The sequence below is a fragment of the Patagioenas fasciata genome, chromosome 12 (assembly GCF_037038585.1).
Source record: "Patagioenas fasciata isolate bPatFas1 chromosome 12, bPatFas1.hap1, whole genome shotgun sequence".
Lineage (NCBI taxonomy): Eukaryota > Metazoa > Chordata > Aves > Columbiformes > Columbidae > Patagioenas > Patagioenas fasciata.
Window position 1 is genome coordinate 23,872,864 of NC_092531.1, and position 23,234 is coordinate 23,896,097.

General features: G+C 39.4%; 1 long non-coding RNA gene across 8 annotated transcripts in view; it reads left to right on the plus strand.

Annotated features, from left to right (window-relative positions):
* Window positions 1-23,234, plus strand: part of LOC136106939 (uncharacterized) — a 78,868-nt gene that overhangs the window by 39,376 nt on the left and 16,258 nt on the right. The window lies entirely within an intron of this gene.

Consider the following 23,234-nt stretch of genomic DNA (forward strand, 5'->3'; position numbering starts at 1 on the left):
CGAGAACGAAAAGTGACAGCAATGCAAGAAAAAACCTTACGCTGCATAGCAACCAATGGGTTACCGGCAGGCTTAAAATATCAAAATAATGGGGAGATATGGCTGGTTTTTTGCTATCCAAAGCCCATGTTCTATTTCACCCTGAAATTCTGTTGAGTTTCTGGTGAATGTATTTGTAAAACACGCGGAAGCTAAGTTTTCAATAGCTCCTTATCCTGTTTAGTTTCCGCACTGTTGAGGTGAATACACCTCAGACCTTTCGTAAATAATAGTGACAAGGAAAGTTTTGAATTAATCCATATATTAAGAATAGTTTACTTACCTTTCATTGTCTTTGCTTGAAAATATAATGCAGTTTAATATTCCTCTCTGTTGATATGGATAACAGTTACTTCTTAAAAACGAAGTAAACTGTAGAGGCACTTAGAAAGCATAGGGAGTACAGATGTGCCACCTTGTGGTGAGGGTGACATAAGGAAATGAGGATTTTTCCATTGAATGGTCCCAAATGAGCATAGAGGTGTATGAGAGCAGGCAACCTTGTATTAGTCAACCTTTCCTATACACAAGCACACATACTGAGTAATTTCCTTCCTTAAAATCCCCAACTTCCCTCTCAGCACTCGCTTGGATTAATCCCATTTGTCACCCGCTTTCCATTCCTTTTTTAACCATTTTCACTCAAAGTCCAAAGCTGATTAACTTTTCTTGACACTATCTCTATTTCAGCATGTTGGGCTGTTCCCCATGTTCCACGGCTCAGTGTGATTCTCCTAGTTCAGCAAAAGGCTCCATATATGCACCTTTAGGATAGGAAGGTGTGACGCTAAGTTCTTTCAAGGGCTGGATGCCCGCAGTAGATACACAAAGCGGCTCTCATTAAATTAACCCTTGTAAACTGTGATTACAGCTACTTTCAGTTTGACTTGTATCTTATCAACCCATGACCACCATTCTGACAAGGAGTAGAGACTCAGGTGATTTATCCCGGTCATGGCTGTTGCCAGTACAGTTGCTGGATTTATATCAGAGTGTAGTCTGATCCGTTCCACAGTCTGAATTCAGAATGATAGCAATGAAAAAAATCTGTGGTATTCAAAAGGCTTATCTGTTGAGTATTATAAAGAAAGCAATCAAGGATAAAAGGTAATCTGTGTTTTACTTAGCAAAGTAGGATGCAAGTAGAGATGTTTTTGTAAATACTCTGGGTCTTTCATATGCAATACAGTGCTCTAACTGCAGTGTCAGCCACTCCTCCCAGCTTGGTGTCATCAGCAAACTTGCTGACAGTCACTCTGTTCCCTCATCCAAATCATTGATGAATATATTGAATAATACAGGCCCCAGCACTGACCCCTGAGGCACTGCACTGGATCCAGGCCTCCAACTGGACTTTGCCCCATTGACCACGACTCTCTGGCTTCTTCCCTTCAGCCAGTTCGCAGTCCACCTCACTACCCGGTCATCCAGACCGCACTCCCTCAGTTTAACTGTAAGGATGCTGTGGGAGACTGTGTCACATAGGAAACTATTTTATGTCCTTTTAGATGAAAACACAACTATAGGGGTCCGTGCTTTCCTCATCTCCAGGCTGGCCTGTTGTAGTATGTACTGCCCCGTTTTGGCATTGGGTCATGAATGCAACCTTAAAAACAAAACAAACCAAAAAAACAACCAGGACAACAACTCTGTTTTGTCCAGCCTGCCCTCAGGGCAGCACATACCTGCTAGGAAACTATCATTCTGCCGCTCCTTGTTCCCTGAGCCATTTCAAATTTGCTTTAGCACGTCTTCCAGGACTTTCAGAATTTAAGACAGTAGGAAGTTAGTTAGTTAGTTTTAGTTAATTAGCTACAGCAAATGTTCTTTATGGATCGTTTAAAAAATAATTTATTAATAACATATAAAGCAAGAATAAAGCCTTGTAGCCGTGATAATATATATTTGTTATTATTCCATCTTATACTCTTTTAATCTTAACAAACCATTTTAGCTCCTTCTAATTTGCACCCACCCAAAGGCAGATTTTGTAGGACAGTTTTCAGCCTTTTTTTTTATAGTTTTGAAACTATGGCTTCATTGGTCTGCTAATACTACCGATATATCTCATTGGACAAAGGTTGATTGACAACGAGAATGGAAAATTATCCTCTTTTTCAGATATTTCTTTATATCTCTAATTAAAATCTAGTCATGGAAAAGAACTACATTGTGCAAGTTATATGTTCCTCTCTTTGATTTGCACCACTAGCTGCATTCTTTGATTAAACCATAATACATCTGAAATTATTAGTAGGCTTCCACTAACTACTTGTTGGCATCTAGTTAGATGGTGATGCACTAAGCACTGTATTTTCTGATGTAGATATACTACGGGTTAAAGTCATGAAGAAAAGACTGTTAAAAGGACTAGTAAAAGTGTGCAGCAAGCATAATGGCACCTGTATTAACAGGATCCCGGAATTGCAGAATGGTTGGGGTTGAAAGGGACCTCTGGAGGTCATCTAGTCCAACCCACCTGCTCTCCCCTTGTCTAACCGACCAGTCACACCATCATAGATGGCTGTTGGGTTGGTCCAACATGATTTCCCCTTGGTGAATCCATGCTGACCGCTCCTGATAACCTCCTTTTCCTTCTCAAGCCTGGAGATGATGTCCAGAATGAGCTGTTCCATCACCTTTCCAGGAATGGAGGCAGGGCTGACTGGCCTGTAGTTTCCTGAAAACTGATGTTGGCGTTCTTCCAGTCTTCAGGCACCTCTTCTGTCCTCCATGACCTTTGCAATAACATCTGCCAGCTCTCTCAGTGCTCATGGGTGCATCCCATCGGGGCCCATGGATTTGTGGATGTCCAGTTTTCCTAAATGATCTCTGATCTGTTCTTCCTCAGCCAAGGGAAAGTTTTCCTTTCTCCAGATTTTGTCTCTTCCAGGATCTGGGAATATTGAGGGCTGGTCTTAGCGGTAAAGATGGAAGCGAAGAAGACATTCAGTAAGTGCCTTCTCTGTATCCTCCGTCACCAGGGCACCCACCTCATTCAGCAGTAGACCTACATGCAAAATTGCAGAACATCAGAGTGTGTATCATGGAAATGCAACTGGACCACTACTATGTATTTAATATTTTATTTCAGGAAACAGCTGGAGTAAGGCTTTTCCTGACCTTCAGCTAATTATATGGCCTATTACTGAAAAATAATGTAGGGAAAAAGCACCCTGTTCCACTGCAAAGCTGCGCTGTTTGCAGACAGCGGAAAGCTCACCAGCAGGTTCAGAACAAGAGCAATTCCCTGTAATGATTTCATTATTTATTACCCATCTGTCAGAGGCAAGGATACCACTTAGTCACAGAAGCATACGTTTCCCAGCTGTTTACCATTGGAATGGTAGATAAGCGTGTTCTGAACTGAGGGAATCTAATAAAAGGGTGTCTTTACTAGAGAATTTGTGTTAGTATTTGGTTTAGGGAGTGAGCTCCACCAGACTTCCTCAGTTTTTCCATTCCCTCACTTACTGATAATGAAGTCCATGATATACTGCTCAATCTATGTAAATTCAGGCCAGAATAGTCATTTGATAATGTAGTGAGGGTGTGAAATGAGGATGTGAAGTGCTAGGGATCTGAGCGCCATCCACCATGTCAAGTGCAGGGTTGGAATGAGCATGTCAGCATGATTCCTGAGGCATCTAATGTGGGCATGGACTTGTGAGATGGTTTTCCTAATTCTAAAGAGAAAAAAATCAAAATAGCTTTGTTTTCAAAGTAGCAGGGAAAACGGGGACTCTGTCAAAATGACAGAGTTGTTCAGAGCTCCTCCAGGAGCGATCCCTTCTATCTGTGAACAGCTGTACTTCCCGGAGTTTAAGTGTCTTCTGATGCAGCTGTTGCTCTGTTAGATGGGTGTTTGTCTGGCTTGTGGTATCAGCAAGGATTGAATTTTGTCAGCAACTGATGAAGGTCAGGCTTTGAAACAGATCTGAACCAGAACTGATGTTGTTCTGATCTGCCTCTTTACTCCTTGTTTACTTTGCTTATCATAACCATCACATTACTAAAATAATTTGTCCTTTTAACATTAATTCCCGTTGCTAGGTTTTCACACTTGACAAAGTCTGGCTGTTGCAACTAAAATATTCTCCACCCAAACCTGAGTATTACTGTTATGTGAAACTGGAATGCAGAACATTTGGGAGGCGATGGAGAAAGAAGGGCGAGGGGGGGAAGCTTGGACTGAGAGGTCTGTGTATTCCCTTCTTCCCCATGGCAGACAACTTTTTAATCCTATAAAAGAGGAGGGAGAACTTGATTCCTTGTGATAGGAACTTGTCTAGTGAAGTCGTAACTTCTTATCAGCTTTTTATGATATTGGGTTGAGTGCATCTGCAGCATCTGTCTCGTTTATACCTCTTCCATCTCTGTTGACTCTGTCATACTTGACAGTGTCTTACTTCAACAGACCTTTCTGTAGTAGAAACCTATTTTTGGTCAGCAGACTGTATGAATACAACCCTTGTGCTTCAAGGCCTCAAATGGCACAGGGAAAGTACAGCACAGGTGAATAACTGTGGTATTTGTGTGAAAAAGAAGCTTGAGGAATGACTGTTCCTAAGAATGCTGGTAATTCGCTTAGGCAGAAGAACTAATGTGATTTTGGAGGCAGTGAGTGGGTATATCAGCTCCAGTCCTGTCGTTACTGTGCTGAGGTGCAGAACGTGGCAGTCCCTTGACATGGCAGTGAACCGAACAAGTAGGTTTTTTTAATCTAGTTGACTGAAAACCGCAGAATGAGAAGATATAAATATTTAAGAAAACTTACTGAAAAGTTGGGCTTTTTTAAAGAATTTTGACAAGCAGTTTTTTGCTAGTTAACCACATTTCAATAGAATTCCTCTCGAAGATCACGCCGTTGTTTGTTTGTTTGTTTCATAGCATTGTTAGACATGAACAATACATTGGCAGTGCCTGGTATGAATTCTTGGGCTCTAAAAAGTCTCTGGTGAATAGTTTATCAAATTTAACATGCATACTATAATCTTGAGTTACAGATGAGTTTTTCTGCCCGAGTAAATGAGCTGTGCCCTTGCTGATTGTTCCTGTTGGTGACTCAAACTTTTCATATCTTTTCTTGACTGAGAAGCCTGTGGAAGAAAAGACTCTTAAAGTATCCTTAAATCTGGAGGGTTGTTAAAATTCTTAGACTTTTCTATGGGGATTGTGAGGTTTTATCAGTAATCCCCAATACCAACATAATTTTTCATAGCCATTACTTCAACAGCAAGAAGATGATATTATTTTCTAGGCGAGTCTAGTTCTACAGCTGTGGAAAAAATACATGATAATGCAAAGAAAGATCACATGGAAGTGATGTTACATGAACAATGTTAATTCTGGTATTTCCCAAATTCAGAGTGCTTGATTTTGCAATCTTACTTTCATTCTGATATTGGAGTAGCTGATTCTAATTGTTGATTTACACAGTTTGTGGTGTGAGGAGGAGGAAGTGTAGACTCACAGAACTTTTACCAAAACCTTTTTATTCTATTACAAATATTTTGTTCTGTGGAAATATTGTTTGTTATGCCTGCAGAGGGGTGTTTGCAATGTCAAGTCAAGGTATTTCTTCAATGCAAGAGGCAAAGAATTTTACTTAATACTCTATTACAGAGATAGCTACAAGAGGCACCAGTATCTGCAATGTTGCAGAAGATGTCTCAAACAATGGAACTTTGATTGAACTTGGATTCAACATCCACAAACAGAGCTTTAAATGCAGGTGGTTGTCTGAGGACGCAAGGTCAGTAAACTTTCGGGTAAGGGCAGTGAAGGGTGTCCTCAGGTATCCCAAGGGGCCTGTTAATGTACAAGCAGGTGCTGGCACGTGGAAGAGAACGGAGAACCAGCTGTGGGAAGAGCATTAAACAATGGAAGAGAAGGAATAATGGACAAAATTTGGGGAACTCCCAGAAAGTGGGAGAGAGATGTGAGGGCTGTGGAGGAACAGAGCAAAGTAATGAGATCCTAAAGTAAGCAGGATGTCAGAAGGAACAGGAGATAGAAAATAGGGGACCCTGGAGGTAAGCTCTAGTATCCTGGGGTCATTTTAAGAAGGTACAGGGAGAGGTCAAGGAATTTCTCATCTAAATCCCCTCTTCTTCTGCCTGACATTTTTTCATAACATATGTAGGAGAAATAACATGATTTGGCAAATCAAATGAGTATTAGGCTGTACTGCATGGAATCTAAGTTTTATGTAAGTATGTTTAATAGTCAATGTATTTTGGCTTTGGTAGTTTGCAATGAAGGATTTCTAGGGATGGAGTAATTACTGTAACACATGGCAACAAAGCTTTTTGTTCATGCAAAAAACAAGATACTGATACCCAAAACTGTTTGTTTGTGAGGACTAGAAAGAAGTTGTCCCTTCTGCCTTTATATGGTGTGCTACTTCATGCTGAGGTTTGCAGGCCTGATTGTGTTGCCTGTGCTTTTCCCACTGGAAATGACTCTCGGCTGCAGCAGGATGACCTGGTACAACTGGGACAGTAGTCATTGGAGTCGGTTCTGAGCAGGGCCAACCTCACCTCTGTTCTAGCTCTTCAGAAATTAAGGTAGATAACTGAGACATCCTTTAAAATCAAGACATTCTGCCTAAGTGAAGAAATCCTTTCTTTTCTGTGCTTGTCAGAGGAGAGTGCCACCCTGCTCAGTGTCTCTGCTTCTGACCTCCGTGTCAAGGTACAGCAAAAACCACTGTGGCTCCAGCAGGGCCACGGTGATATCTGCAGTAGAGGATTGGTTCTGTAATTTCCTTTGTGATTTCTGATCCCCATTCCTCTGTGAATGGAAAAGTTGATCCGTTCTAACGCATGTGAAGAAACAGCTGGTCTGCTCCGTGCAACAGCACCATTAAGTCATACTCGGTCTTCAAGATTGCAGATACTGGCCTGCATTTATCACAGAAAGAGCTCCCATCAGAATTGGCATGAAGATAAGGCTCTCTGGAGTTGAAAATAGGTAATTGATTGGAACCTTCGTATCATACTCATAGGCCAATAAACCAAAGTGGTATTCCTGTAAAACGCTGAGGTCTAAATGTAAATTAGACTTTTTTTTTTTTTTCCCCCCGTAAGCTTTATTTCTTGTGGATTTATGAGCAAAACTGAAAATACTGTGTTTTCTTTGTTTTAGCGTTGGCCGGCACACCCAATTTAAAGATAATGGTGCATTTGAGTATAATCAAAATAGGTGTCTGAAGGACTAGATTGTTTCGTGTTTCTTAGGGATTTTTGTGGAAGAGGAGAGTTCTGGTTTTGAGTGTTTCTCAGTTCCTGCCCCACCCTTTTAAACGATACATATGCTCTCCCTCTTTAGTTTTGAGAAACACCCCCAGGGCATCCTTTTTATTTGAATTGATTTTCTGGTTGTTTATCTTTTTCAATCTCATCATGAAAAGCACATCTGGTTCCTATTTTAATCAGTATTCCAGTGGGACCAACATCATATTATAGAAGGCTAACAATGCTAAAATAATAATCCATAATGATGCAACTTCTGGTAATTTAAAACTGTTTTATCCTCTGTTTGTAGAAGTGTGTTAATGATGTAGGCCAACTGATCTCTTTTTAGATTAAGCTCACCCTGGGTCCTAATAACAGAGAAATATCTGACGTTCACATAGATGAACCCTTCGAACTGTCAGGAATTCCGTTTTTTTCTGAAGTGTCTGAGCATTTTAGTACTTATGGAAAGTACCAAACCAACAGTTGTGGAAACTAAAGCAATTGGTTGACGAAGAGTTTGGGTAAAGCAGCTCCAGTGCTATTGTACACTTGAACTTGTTCTGCCTTTCGTTTAATGCAGTTCTGCATCTAGAGGTGAGAGGGTTGGTGGTCTTAGTCCTGTTTTTCTTTACTTAGTTGACTCAGTACTTGGCCTCTAAGGTAAGACCGACAGAAAGCAACAGCAGTTATTTTATTAGAAGACTCTTTGCTACCAGCTAAACTGGCACCTGCCGTTTCAAATAGATTGCCAAACGACCTTCAAGTGGTAGGACTTGTTTTCTCTATTTCTTGTCTTGGTTTGAGCCAGCAACAAAGAGGAGAGACTTCTGTCATTTCTCTGACTAACGCATACACACATACGTTAGCAAGGGAGTTTGCAGTAGGAGGAGTTTGCAATAGTCCAGCAAAACAGCCGGCTCCAATACCTTCTATGACAAGGCAGGGCTTTGTTGAAGTGTGGACCTATCTCAGTTACGTTCATGTTTGTGGTGTCACTTACTTTAAAGCATATCCATTCTATACCATCTCCAGACTAGGCTTCCACAATATTGCAGAATAATCTGAAGAAATCGTCCTTTAGAAATAGCTTTGGGAGGTGGTGAGAATATACCCTTACTTATTGAGAAAACTCTGATAACAGATTACTCTATCTAAACCTTTCACTTAGCATTCAATTTATTTCTTGGAACTGTCACTTTAATCTATACTCGCTTCTCCCTTGAGTCTGGTTCGGCAAAGCTTCTCACTGAAGCTGTATGTAGCATATTTTCAATCGGAAGGTCAAATTTAATACCAGTATGATCAAATCAGGGGCGGTGTTCTTGGCAGGATGACAGTGTTGTATGTTAATTAGAGACTAAACTTCCAAATGAAAGTTGGGGTTCATGACCTCTACCTCTCTCTGCTCTAACCCGGTTTTAGGAAAAGCTAAAGCCCAAAATAAAAAGCAAAAATAAAATGTTGCAAATTGAGTTTTTAGACAGGAATGGATATGTTTGGAGGGCTGTAACTGCAGTCCCCATTAGCGGAATTCAACTAAAGGTCTCTGTTCTTGATAGGAGAGCATAAAGGACGTATAGAAGTTAATAGATATGCAATGACTGCACATTAAAGCAGAGGAGCCACAATAGCTCTCATCACTAAAGTTTTGAGTTTACATTTTTGAATAAACCAGGAACAAGTGCAGGGTATAGAGAGTATCACAACCTGATGGTGGGAGAGAAGTGTCCTTAATAGCTTTGTTCCATCATCTTGAAACGTGGAGTTAATTAAACTGGTGAAATGTTGTATTTTCAACTACCCGTTTACAAGAGAGAATCTTCACAAGACTGTCAAGTGCTGTTTGTTACTCTCATTGAACTGATGCTGCATTCCTGGTAGACGTGGATGTATTTCAGAGCAGATGCTCTTTTTTGCCAGATTTTATCAGAACACTTCCCCTCCCTCTCTCCCCACTAAAAATCATTAACTCCGCCTTCTATTTGGGGACACGCTACTGTCCTTTTTATGGAAGGCGGTTCAGCTTTTCCTTTGGCTCAAGGAACAGCCGGTTTGCTAAAATTCTGTATGCATAGTGCCAATTTGGAATTTTGCTGAATAAATGAGTAAATAAGATACATGAACTGTGTCATGAACTCATGTTCTCCAAGTAGTCAGTCAAACAAGTGAATACATTTTAATAAATCTCTGGTAGAATGAAATATAAATTTCAGTATAGTTTATAAGGCTCAAAGTATTGTTTTTAATGGGCAAATTTTTTATAAATCTGTGGCATAATCCATCAATTTCTGTTTCATTTTATACAGTTATACATCATTAGTTTTATTTCACTTTCTCACTACAAGTAAGATGATAGCGGATCATATCTTTGTTCTGGAACTGAAAACCCACCTGACCTCAATGATTTGCTTAAAAACTGATGGCATGATAAACTCACTCTATTTAACATTCAATATTGTAAGATAAGAATATTTAGAGCAGCTTTATTGTTCAAAATGAAAGCAGATAAATTATCTTTGCTTTAGCAAAGCTTTACACTTTCTAGAAACAGATGCCTTTTCAAACCAATACAAAATTCCTAGATATTAACTTTTCAAATAATAACAGCTGTCAGAAATCAATTCCTTTTGATTAAGGACTCTTGGAGTAGGCCAGATTTGTTTAAAATTACACACCATCACAGAATGAGTTTCTAAAATCAATGTATTGGTTTCATGCTTAGTCCAAGGAAATTAAGATTAATTCAGAGTTCATTGTGTATTTCAGCCCATATTTCATAATATGGGGAATCTTTTGTAACCTAAGCTAAAACGTTACTCTTGTCTTTGCTCACAGTTTAAAGACAGTAATGCAGCTTTTCTATTTATTTTTTTCTAGTTGTTTTAATCTATTCACCAGAGCGACAAATGGATTAGGCTGGAATGGACTCAGTCAGTTGTATTGCTTGCCAGGATAAATTCTTCTGGCACCTTCTTGAAGAGATGAGTCAGTTGAGGAGTTTGATTTAGCCTCTTTATTTTTTAAATTGCACTCCATTAAATGTGTAAATTAAATATTTGGAGATAAAGTTTCAAATTGCAGGAGTGCCTGATGTCCCAGAGCTGGACTCCGGCTGGATCCTCTGCACGTGCCTGTGTACGCGTGCAATTCCTTGCCTGCACCTGTTCCAACTTCGTGCTATTCTGAGAAGACATTTGTGTGGGTGGCAATTAGTCTGCTTTTTAAATGGAGATGTGTTTCCAGCGCCTTCCGGGCACCAGTAACAAGTGTATTGCGAGATTCGGATAGCATGGTGCTTTCCCATGCATGATTACATTAAAAAAATGTTAATAATTCTTTCCTTTGCTGCTCTTGTTACTGAAATTTAGACTAAAAGATTTTGGGAATTCAGATGTTCTAATCTATAATCCGTAATGTCCTAATCTATAATCTGATGGTACAGTTTAGTGAGATAAGGAGGAAAGAGCAAATAATTTCTCAATCGTAGCCCCATTTTAGACATTGATTTTTATTAACCAAAACCAGCTTTCTGTATCTTCAGTGATTAAAAACAAGACACAGTTTTACATGAGAAAAAGGGTGATCTGTGGTTTATTTTCCATCTTTGGAAGAGCTGCAGTTCTAACTTTCCACTCAATATAGAAGCAGCAGTAACTGCATAACTGCCCTAATGAAGCTGCTAATTGTCACAGCCGGAGATACTGTCATTTGCAGGAATATAAATATTTGCTGATTAACTTTATCACAATGCTTTTCTTTTACTTTGACACTGGTCAATATTCTATTTAACGCCTAATGCTGTTTTCGAGCATGAGACTCAGTAATATAGATAGAGAAGTACATGTTATCTTTGCTCAAATGTTGATATCTGTATTAAAAAACTAATTACATATGAACTTAAGTGTCAGACCCTAAAAATAATATTAAGAAATTGTTCTTTTCTGCTTCCATCTTTGAAAATCAGGGAACATATTAATGTGCTACAAGGTCCTCATCACCTGATAGCTGTTCATTCAAAATTACTGTAATAATTAGAACCAGAATCTTTGCTCCTTCCTCTTTCTAAGCCCCAAATAGCCTTCATTCTTCATTTCTTGCTTTCATTTGCGGGTATCTTATGACATGCTACAATAACTAGTGGCAGTCTAGATATTCTGGGTTTTAAATCAAAATAATAAACAACATTTTTAAAGAGTCAAATGCTTTCATTTAAGCTGGAAAAAACCCAGCAGAGTAAAAGCTTAGTACAGTTTGTGCAGTCTCGGAGTTCGTTTTAAGTTTCTGCATGCCAAGCATCTGCTGAAATCAATGGCAGCTGCACATGAAGAGGTATTGCAGAACCCATTAGCAGCTCAATGATTACTGAATAGTAAATGCAAGATAATCTGACTCTACCTCATCTTAATGGAGAAAATTTGGATTCAGAGTTTGGGATAAAATTGTACCTAGACTTCCATCTGAGTTTGCAAGGTGTCAATTTATTTCTGAATATGTCCCGTATAACCTGACAGGGTACTCATTTTGAGCAGTTTGCTCATGTGGCCTTTCCTCTACAGACCTTCAATTTATAAGTCTATTTTCTAGATCAACTCTTTGTAGATATGAGTTATCTTCAACAAATTCCTCTGAAAATTTGTTGTAGTAAATGCGATATTGTTTCCAGCTGTTTCTACCCAGAACTGATATTAAATACTGGAAGATAACGCAACCAGATCACTTTCTCTATCAGACGTTGACACTAGGTCATGCGAATTAATAATGTTTAAAATGTATTTCAGATTGAAGCTGGAAAAGCCAGTCAGAGCTCTCAACAGGCAGCAGGTGTTGAAGCCAAACTCTGATCCACTTATTGCCTGGCACTACAAAAGAATAAAAATACTCTGGAGGCCATTCATGATGGTTGGTGTTTCTGGGTGGCCTGCTTGTCTTCTCTTCAACCCATCTATTCTGAATATTACTGAGGACGCTTTCGGGTCATTCAGCTAGCAACACAACGTTTCGTTCCTTCCCACCACACATTCAGATATTGGTGCGATAAGATGTGAGTAGGATATTGAGAAAGATGCTATCTGAGCTAATACAATCACATTGGTGTTAAGTTCTTACTATTACTGGCATATTTTGTTAGAGCATAATAGAGGTGTTTGGCACATTTCCATACTGTTTCCTAATTGTGTATTGTGGGAGATAACATTAAAGGTGGTATAAAAGTAATAATATTGAAAGCACGTGAACTCCCAATTGCTTGTTCACCAGAAGCAGCAGATTCCAAGTACTGGATACTCGCTACAAACTTTCTATGCACTTCTCGTCATTGCTAATATTTCAGGTGTGACGAAAGGATGCTCAGCCACTAATATGTGGCTACTTAGACATTCATTGATGAGGTAAGGAGTCCACATTGCTTATGTGATAGAATTTGCAGTGGTCTCTGAAGACTTTAGACTTATAGAACCTGGCTCCTGAAACCACTGTCCACTTGGGAGCAGTGCGGTAGCTGTGCCACTGCGATGGGACATATCTAGAATAACCTGGTGTGAAAGGCTTCCCACACTTGCTGGGAGGCAGAATTCTTTTCAAGGATCAAGGTGGTCGCTTAAGTCCGAGTGATTTTTATGAATTCGTTGTGTCTTGTGCAGTAAAATTTTGCTTCTAAGAAACAAAGTGATCAAGGGGGAAAAATAAAAAAGCAAAAGGGAATAAATCCTTCTACTGATAGCAATATTTGTTCAGTAGAAGCAGAAGTCTGGGCAGCAGTGCTAGCAGCACAAATATTATATTGCACCAGAACATTCTGTTGTTATTTGATTACTAGTTCATTGGTCCTGCCTGCATGCCAGGAACACATTGACCATGTCTGTACACCCTGGGCATCAGACTAGTTTGTCACTCCATTAAGTGGCCTTTGTTTTCAGCATGATGCATTTCTATATTATTTATTCTGTAGTTTTCCTAGGCAGAATTGAGAATATCCAACATTTTGCTGAAATTACATCTGCATAAAGTTAACAATCCCAATAAAGGAATAGTTCTGCTAGGAACAGGTCTAGGTGAATCCTGAAAAATGGTTGTGGATCAGACCTGCTCTGCTCTTTGACCCAGTTTATTTGCTTGTTCTGCCTCTTTTCCTCCTGGTAGGGCCACTGAGAAGAGTAGAATTGAAATTCTATATACTGACAGTGCCTCAGAGTGAATTGCTGCTGAGAAAAGCTGTTTACTGTAACCTCGGGGCTGTTTGTTATGCTTAAGGACTGCGTTCAATGATGTGTGATTGCTTTATTTAAGGACTGATATAAGTGAGGTGCACTTTAACAATTGTGCACCTTGGTATCTCATTTTTACATTGATTTATAAAAAGGTAGAGAGAACAACTGATCTTCATCTGGCTAAACAGTGTTGGAAAATAATCTCTCTGAAAAAATATAGTCTAATATTAAAGTCTTTGACAAGACTGCTTTTGAAAGGTTTTGTTACAGTAGAACAACTTGAAAATATTGATTCCAGAAAATATAAATTGTTATCCAGTAATTTGGGAATATTGAATGAGCAGAATCAGGAAAGGGAACCTCGGTTCCTTCTGCCGGAGGACATTCAGGGAGAAGAGCTCTCTGTTTGCATGGTATCTTAATACACAAAAGCCTTCAGCCGTCTGTTGCAAGATTTTCTATGTTACTAGAACTTCTCGGATTATTTCCTAATTTGAAAGCAAACGAGACTAGCAGAATATTGGATTAAACTAAAAGAAAATAGAAATGGCTCTTCATACAGTATTGTTCAGTATCCACCATTTCCTTTGGTACTTAATTTTGAGAAGTTTTAAAGGTTACTGAACTAGTTACAAAAAACTTGTCCAAAGCTATTAAACCGAGTGAGTACCTCTGGTTCCTGAGCCACGGAATGCTTGCGGCCAAGAGAGATTTCTGTGGAAATAGCACTATGTGCTTCCTATGTTCTTAGTGTTCCTTAGGCATCTGATGTTGGTCAGAGCTGGAAATTAGATCCTGCACTCTATGTACCTGTGGTTTGCCCGAGTGCAGCTACTCTTGTGTTTGTCTGTTAGAACAGAAGACAATTCACTTAACTCTTATTTTTTTCCTACTGAGAGAAGTCAGATTTTCAAGTCTAGTAAAGCAGATGCAGCATTTAGCTCTGACTTTCAGTGAGAAAAGCTCTCAATATGTTAGTTTTTATTTTAAAGTTTTCTCATCCGGTGATGAGCACAAAACCTAATCTATAGATCCTATATTTAAATAAGAAGGAACTGATAGCAAATCTTATTGATTTTTCAATTACTTAATTACACTCTTTCTCAGAGCCTGTACTCCTCAGCTCTACAGGCTTGCTTACAAACACATCTTTTTGTCGTCTTCTTTCTTTTCTCCTCGTCAAGATTTTGAGAAGATTCAGAGCAATTAAGTGGTGTCTTATGGCTGTCAAAGTTGGTCACATTTTGAAATGTCCTTTTATCACCGACCTCTTATTGAACATACAATTTTGAATCTCCAGCCTCTAACATCTTGGTTTGTGGTTTATCCTGCACTTAGCCCCTTCAGTACTGAATGACTTTCCCTTTATTTTCCTTGGGCCACCAGTCCTCACTTCTTTCAACAAATCCCTCTTTTTCCGAGGCTCATAGGACCAGTAATGTAGATAATCTCAAACTGAAGAAGCAGGTGACACGATGTTTGCACAATGCCTGATTTTGAGTTTCTTACACAGGGAGGAAAGAGGATAAGCTGTTCATCCCTCTTTGATGACAAAATAAAAGCTCATGGAACTTAATGTGTTAAACCAGATCTTCCTCCATAGAAACCTTACGTCGCATCTCTGGATCAGGTTGGCGATAGCACTGCTCCTATAAAGGTCTCCTGTTCCTTTCTTTTAAAATTTGGGTCGTATTTTGCAAAGCATTTTCATAATTCTTATCTAAAAAGCTTCAAAAATTGGAACTTACAGCAGTTTATACAGCCATGCTGTTCTCTGTTCAGAAAACCAGAGGCAGTGTTTCTCTTTTTAATGACTAAGGTTGGTCTAGTTTTGCCCATGTTGCCATGGCTGTAAAGAACTTGCACAAATTTCAGAGATTAAAGCAGTTTTCTTGTGGCAGTTAACAGAATAATGATTTTTTAATGATTCTTTAAATTGTATTTATGTAATATATTAGCCCACTAATGCTACTGTTTCCAAATTATTTTTGTATTTAGAAAGCAAGGAGTACCTAGTGTACTGAAAACAGACTATGCCAGTCATGATGCAACAACACAGATTACAACTTGGTTTATAAGGCTGTCACGCAGAACAAGCCACTTGCTTTTGAACACCAAACGGATGCAGACGCTTCATGTGACAAGAAGAGTTTAAAATCTCCAAAGCTACTTTGAAAGATTTCTTTAAGAAATGGTCTCGTGAGAAGTAGCGGCTGCTCTCTGCTTATCCCCGAGTCTGGTAGATAATGGCTGAGCTCTGTTAGGTTTCTGTCTGACGCAGATTGTTGCCGCACACTTTAAAGTTGACCTGCTGTAATTTTTTGCTTTCTTTTCAGGATGGCTTTTGTCATCCGAAAGCAAATGTAGTGACATATTTCACTAAGCAAACCAACTTTTTCTTCTCCTTTCACTCCACTTTTTCTCCTTGTTAGGAACTGACTCCTGTTGAAGAGAAGGCACTAATTCCTTAGCAAAAAGGGAGAAAAGAGATAAAGTTAAAGCCTGTGAAGCTCTTCTCTGGAGGATGACACACTGCAAAAATACAACTGAAAAGTGACTGTAGAGATGGCATCTTGGGAGTGAGTGGGGGAAGGTTATGTTTATTATCTGTTAATGACTTCCAGATCAAGTTTGCTCAGTTTGCAAGTAAAAAAAAAACCGCCAAAGAACACCACCCCTTTTTAACTGCCTTCTCTGCAGACTCAATTTGGGATTTAAAAATCATGCTGTGTTTATTTTAATCCAAATATTGCTGTCAGCAATAAAAAGGTTCTTTGGGCTATAGTGTGCCTTTAGTTAAACTGTCCACCAGTGAACTGTAAATGGATGTTAATTCTGTTGATGAAAACCCTGTCAAAATCAGGATTTGTCTAGTCCTGGTTATTGTTGATTAAGTCTTCCTTAATTAAGTCTTATTAACTCTTTTTAAACACTTAGGTCTGTTTAATTTTTTTCTGGACTTCTCTAGTGTGGAAAAATGTAAAAGGAAGAGGAATAAACCTCAGAGCTATTATTTTTGCGTTGCTCATAAGGTTTGATGGGTGAGGTCATAGGAGTTATAAAAGAAATGCTGTTGATATACTGACCGTCTCGTTAAGTTTAAATTTCTCGAGGATTTGAGTATCTAATGTGCATGTGTAGTACAAATGAGAAAAGCTTGTGGAAAGAAGCAGTATTTCAGTTAAACCAACTGATGTAATTTGGAAAACGTCAGCTTTCAGACATTCAGGTTCCTCTTTAGGTCCAGTGGTAATCATGATGTCATCAGAGACAGAGCCAACAATTCAGGAAACGTTGAGATGCGTTTTAAGTGTGGCCTCTGGTGCTTTTATGTCAGTGCCACCGAGCTGGGTGGTTACAGTAAAGGAAAAAGGGCTATCAGTGGTAATCCTGCCCTCCTTCCTGGTTCAAACCGTACTCAAATCTTGCCACCAAGGACACCGTTGCTGGCTTGTCAGGCTGCAGGGCCCAGCCGTGTTCCGAGAGGTGACTTTCCCACTGCTGTTCTCACTAGGCTGGCAAACTGGGCGGGGTGGTGCCTTCCCCTCACTCGCTCAGGTGGGGACATTGGGATCCTTTGCAGATCAAGGTAGGAAGAGAAAGTCTTCATGTTCTTTGCACGCTTTTCTCCTTTTTTTTCCTCTCTGATCATCTGGCACTGTCTTGATGACAGTAGCTTTGCTTTCTCCTCATCTTGTTGGTTACCAATCCCATTCCACGCTGTCCACTTTATTCTTAACCACGAGAACGTTACTGCACAGCAGGAGGGCACCGCAAGGATTTGAGATCACTCCTGGTTTTAATAAGCAATGTAACTTCTGCCCTCAGCACTGCGTCAGAGGAGCTCTTCATCATCTTGGTTCCTGGTGTGAGGGTGTTTCTCCTCAGAGGTCCCCTGCAGCGGTGACGTCTGCATTTGTTACTTCTGTTGGTCAGCCTTTCAGACCCTTGTCCACCTGCTTGCTGCTGCACCTTTCCATGCAAGTATTTTTTCGTGCCTGTGAGCTTCTGCACGCAGGGGGAGATTTTTGTATAGCACACAGGTGTTATTCCCAGATAGCACGTCTCTGAACACATGGGGAACAAGATTAGATTGTAATTCAGTTGGAGTCAGGACATTACTTTGTCCATTTTCTTTCTTAAATTCACATCTTTCTAGGCTCATTGCTTTCAGTAAGTCCTGCATTATGTCTGAAAAACAAAGCCTTTTCAGTGATCTCTTAATTTGGCTTTAGTACTGAGACATGACTACACGCACCTCTGCAGAGAGAACGACCGCTTGAATGATGGGCCATGAAAATAATTGCTGTGAGGAACAGAAGTGATTTTCTTCATTGGTGGTCAGACCTGCTCCAAGAAGGGTTTACTGCAACAAGGATGCAGCCAAAGGGTTGTTCCAACCACATCTCTTCAGTGCCGCTACGTGGAGCTGCATCCGTGCTTTTCTGAAGCTCTGTGCTCGAATGCCTCAGTTGCACTCATAGAATCATTGTTTTGCTAAGAGAACTCTTGAACACGCTTTGAAATTAATATTGAGCTTCTGGTACTGCCTCCTCGCTTACAATGGATAGGTAAAGAAAGGGAGGAGTACCTGCCAGCAACTACAGATTCCTATATATGTTCACTGCCACTGATCTTTCTCTCTTTTTCTACAAGTCTCTCTTAAATTCTTCTGAAACTGTGGAGAACCGAGTGTCCCTACGACTGTGCACGTAGCAGGGTGTGAAAAACATGGATGACTCTACATAATCTGTGTGTACTGTTAAGGCAAAAAGAAAACCAGAGATGCAGGCTCCTGGGTAGATGTTTGCCCATGAACGAGCCCATCCCAGCATTAAGTAACCTTTCTTCCCCTTCGTATTCTAACACCTTGCCAAGAATTCACGTTACCTGAACTGAAGGTGCTTTTAGTACCTCCTTCCCCCTTTTGCTCGTTTTCAGTGGCCTTGGAACCTTTTTCTCCCACATATTCTTGCGAGTCCATAAAGTTTTGAAGCCCTATGGGATAATTTTCCTTGCAGGAAAACGTTTTTGAATGGTGTTTGTCTGCAGGCATCAGAACTTGAGGAGGCTATTTCATCTTGGCTTTCATTTCGGTTCTATTTTGGCAGTTCTTTGTCTTCAACTCCATCATCTACTCTGTGCACTGAGCTGCTGTGTTCAAAGACATTTTTTTGAAATAAAATTCTTCACTTTGTGGTTCTTATTCAATGATTCAATTTCTTTAAGACAAATGAGGCATGTTAGTGGTTATTTGTAACTCTTTTTTTTTTTTTTTTGTTCAGTGGATTTCCTGTTATGCAAAAATGTAAAGCTTTTCTCACTCTTCTTCCAAACTTTTGTTTTGCTGTCTTGATAGTTTGTACATCTGTGTCTGCTTTGTAACCTGTGCCCAGTTAGGATCTGGCTTTGTCTGACGGGTGGCTGACAACTTACTGTAACGCTTGCCTGCTTGCCTCAAGACCTTCAACTTTCTGTGTTTTATAGCTAGTATTAGTAAGATGTTGTCCAGTTTCCAATGAATCAACAGCTCAGTATGTTCCAAATAATGTAGTTTAATCTTTTAAAGCACCAGAATTGGATTAAATAACCTCCTTAGCACCATTTTTCATTAACTGATTTGTTATCTGTAGTGAAATCTCTTTGCGTAGCATTTTGTCTGGAAAACAAGTGGGAAATACGCTAAAGGGAGATTGGTTTTATTAGCACTTCACTGAAAGTGTGAAGTGTTTCCTACAGTACCAAGGAGATGCTACGTGATGAAAAGGAATGGCAGGAAAACAGGAAGACAGCAATATTTATGGATTGCCAGTAAGTGGAACTCTATGATCTTTATATTTTTGTTAGCAGAGGATGAAATTTGCAAAGATCTACTTGAAGATAGGAAATATATGGCAGATGAAGCAATAAGTGAAGACTGCGAACGTGTAAGCGATATGCCAAAGGAATCTAAAACCATAACAGAGGTTCGCTTTACATATTTCAGAAATTAAAAGAATCATAGTGTGGGTAGCTCACTAACAAAAGCCACGTTTCTGTCAATATTTATCAACTAAGCTACTAAAATACTCTGCAGAGCAAAGGTATCTACATAGTGACAATATCAGAACATCAAGCCGTTATGGAGAGAAAAGAACAATACATGGAATTGAGGATAATCAACTGAAACACAAGGGGATTTTTCTCTGATCTGCAGCTACAGTAATTTTAGGTGTGCTTTAAAAAAATAGGCAAAGTCAGACATAAATGTAATCTTGAAGTTTGTTGTAGAGATTATACTATCAGTGGTTTTGAATAGTGCTGTGTTTCTAGGGGACATTTTCTTTTATAACCTGAATTTGTGCTAAGTTGGTTTTACATGTTTTAGGTGATTTTTTTTCAACTTTTCTTTCTACCATATTTTAGTGCTTCCAGTGTTCACACAAGGAGCAGCCTAATAAGAATTAGTCAGATTAAGGTAACAATGTGATTGTAATAAACTACAGTTTAAAATGGGATTCACTGGGTTCTCTCTTGATAAGACTTTAATATATCACACGCTTTGATTTTTTTTTTTTTTCTTTTTAATTACCCTGCATAAAATACTGCATTGATTTTAAAATAACTCAAGCTTACTTGCAGATGTTTCTATTCCATGCCAAGGACTGATCTTAAGCCTATTGTAGTCTACAGTTTTCCTGCTTGAAATGCAGAATGGTCTCCTATAACATTAGATCATTGCCATCAGTCTTTGTCAGGAACTCTGAACCGTTTTTATACTGATATTATAATTCTATGGTATGTTATTTTGTTTGGGTGAAAAAATAATTATAAAAACTTCCAAGTCTGTTCTGTTTTCAGACAGTTTGATAATATCCTTTACTGACACTGTCCTGGTTTTACACTCCTTTATCAGTTCAGATCCAGAATGTGAGCGTGTGCTCTGCAGACTTTGGTGGCCAAATTTCTTTGGACCCCTACTGTCTTAAGACACAGATAATGCCGTGTCCTATTCCTTGACTTACAGGACTAATTGTGCTGAAGTTTACTCACAACTATATACTTCTTGACTCCCAATCTGTGTTGTGTTTAAAAACCCTTTTTCAAAGCTTTTTCCCAAGATGGTTTAAACCAGCTGGGACGGGGAGGAGAAGAATGCGGTACTGAAGTCTCACCCATTTATTTTGTTTCCTTTTTCTGCTGTGATCCACAATAGCTGGGCCGGTTTTCTCTTTTCTAGACTGAGACAGACCACAGTCACGCAGACAATCTCAGCAAGTGGTTTGCCTGAAAGAGAGAAACTTCGAAATACAGAAAAAAGATCCGATTGGTCCTTTGCCTCGTTATCCTTTAACCTAACGTACGATTCAGAATGGCTTCAGTAAGACTGCACTTCAGCTTGGTTCCTTTATTTCTCTTAGATTTTGGGGGAGCGAGGCTGAGTGAGAAATATAAGTCAAACTTCACAAACTGTAATGGAACTCGTCATATCTGGATTTTAGCTTTAAATATTGACTTGGTTCCATTGTGGCCTTGAGCTATACTCTTCGGATCCGAACATCTATAAATCTTGAGGAAGTTTAGAGCGTGGTCTGAATGAGGGCACATTTCTGTCTGGTGTGTATCCTTCTGAATGCAGGGAGGGTTTATCTGTTGTTTAGTACAGATATTCAGAGCCCTTTGTGTTTATTTCTTGAACAAAGGGGTTTCAGAAGCATAGATTTCCTAATTAACTCTGTACTTTTCCTGATGTATATGAAATTGTTCCAACTAGAGCAGTTTTGGAGGATTTAGTGAGGACTTACTTGAGTTCCCATGAAACATTTTCTGATGGGAACTCTTAGAATTTTGATCTCCTGCATATTGAAGCGTTGGCACAAAACACACTAAAGAAAAAGTAGTTTGCCATTGCTTTTAATGTGGAGCATACAGGGAAGTCACAGCTTATAAAGAACATGGTCAAATCTCAGCAGCTTTTGTTAGAGCAGGACAACCCTTACTGAGTGCATTTCGGTGTCAGATTCTGTGTTACAGTGGTTTAACTCGCTCCAGCAAATTTCGCAACATCATATAGGAGAGTGGAAAACTCCCTTTTTTCTCAGCTTTCAGTGTGGTATTTTTATACGTGTCAGATTGGTTTTATGAACTTTACAAGGAGAAATCGTAAAATCTGTTGTTAGGCTGACTAATGGGATAAAAAGAATTTTAGTCTTGTAAAACCAATGATGTTTTTCTCAGCAGATTTTAGGTGTTCACATCAGGAGCAGAATTCGCTCTAAAAATAGGTTCCGTCCACTTCTTTTATGGATTTATTGAGAACAGAAACTTCCACACCATTCTCCCTTTAATGTGACCACAATGGGCAGTCGTAACTTGTCCATTTATGTAAAAAAGAATAAATTAGCAAATTAGCCACAATAAACTGTTAGTATATCCACTTTTGCTGACATGTTTATTGTAATTTGCAATATGCATGATGTTGCTCTTCAAAAATGTTCCATTTTCTTTTTTGAGAGTATGAATTCTAAATGAATCAAAGGAAGCAAGACTGGAATAAGACTGAAGTTGGAAACACTGCGTGGCACTCGTCTGTGTCATCTTCCGAAAAATGGGATGGTGAAGTGGTTTGTAGTTTGATTAAAAGCCTAAAACCTTCTATTAGTTTTACAGCTACAACAGAGCAAGATGGATGGGTTTCCATGCATTTCTGTAATGACCAAAGAGCAGCTGATGGACATGTCAGGGAACCTAAAAATGGAACAATACGTAAATTTGAGCGTACCACTCAGAGCATTACACAGCATAGAATCTCATAAAATAAACACGTAGCTTTGTGTAAGGTCTTAAAGTATTTGTCATGATTTGTTTTAGTGGTACGTATTTCAACGGAAAGGAACTCGTCTCCAAAAAACACATCTAGGAATTAAAGATGGCCCCTAATGAACAGACAAAGGAAGGAAAAAAGGAGAAGCCTTTGCAGCCATAAAAGTAGAGTTCAAAATACCATCCCTCTTACAAAATATTTCCTGAAAATAGGCTTGTGGAGCACAAAAGTCAATTCTGGAAACTCCAGAACTATCCAAGTCGGTCCAGTGGTCGGCGCTTTCAAAAATAAATAAAACCATCAGGCAACAACTTTATGCTAATTGCATTTAAGAAATAAGAGACCACCTACACAGAAATAAAGTAAATCTCATTAGCGGAGCTAAAGCTGAGACTGAGCTCCAGTTGAGACGCAGACTCTGTTAACCCATCCCCGTGGGCTCGCTCGGAGGAGCTCACGGAGCCATTTGCTCAGTGCAAACATTACATGTTTTCCATCAATAAAATTGTATTCCTTTAACCATTTGTATTTTTTTACCAAAAATCAGCTTTGTGAAGGAAAAACTCTGAAATCTCAAATTCCTAAAATATTTTACTTTCTCGATCCTGAGACAAGACAATCCATTTTAGAGCATTTCAACAGCAATAGCGAGAGGCCTGCAAGTTCATCTCGTGGAGCAGCTTCCACTGACCACCCTATTCCCTCTAGAGGAAGCACTGAAAGGCCTTTGGAGCAGTGCCCCGCTCTCTCCCCATTGACCATCAGCAGGCTATAGATCTTCAGAAGGAAAAGCTGCCCAGGCCTTCTCTCTCACTCTCAAATGCTCTTCTGAAAATAAATCAAGGCTTTTGAAAGCTCAGGATCTGTTGTGCGGCTGATAGAGCTGGGTTTGCTGTAGGAAGAATTGCACAGGAATTTAACTGGATATAGACGCTTCAGGTCAAG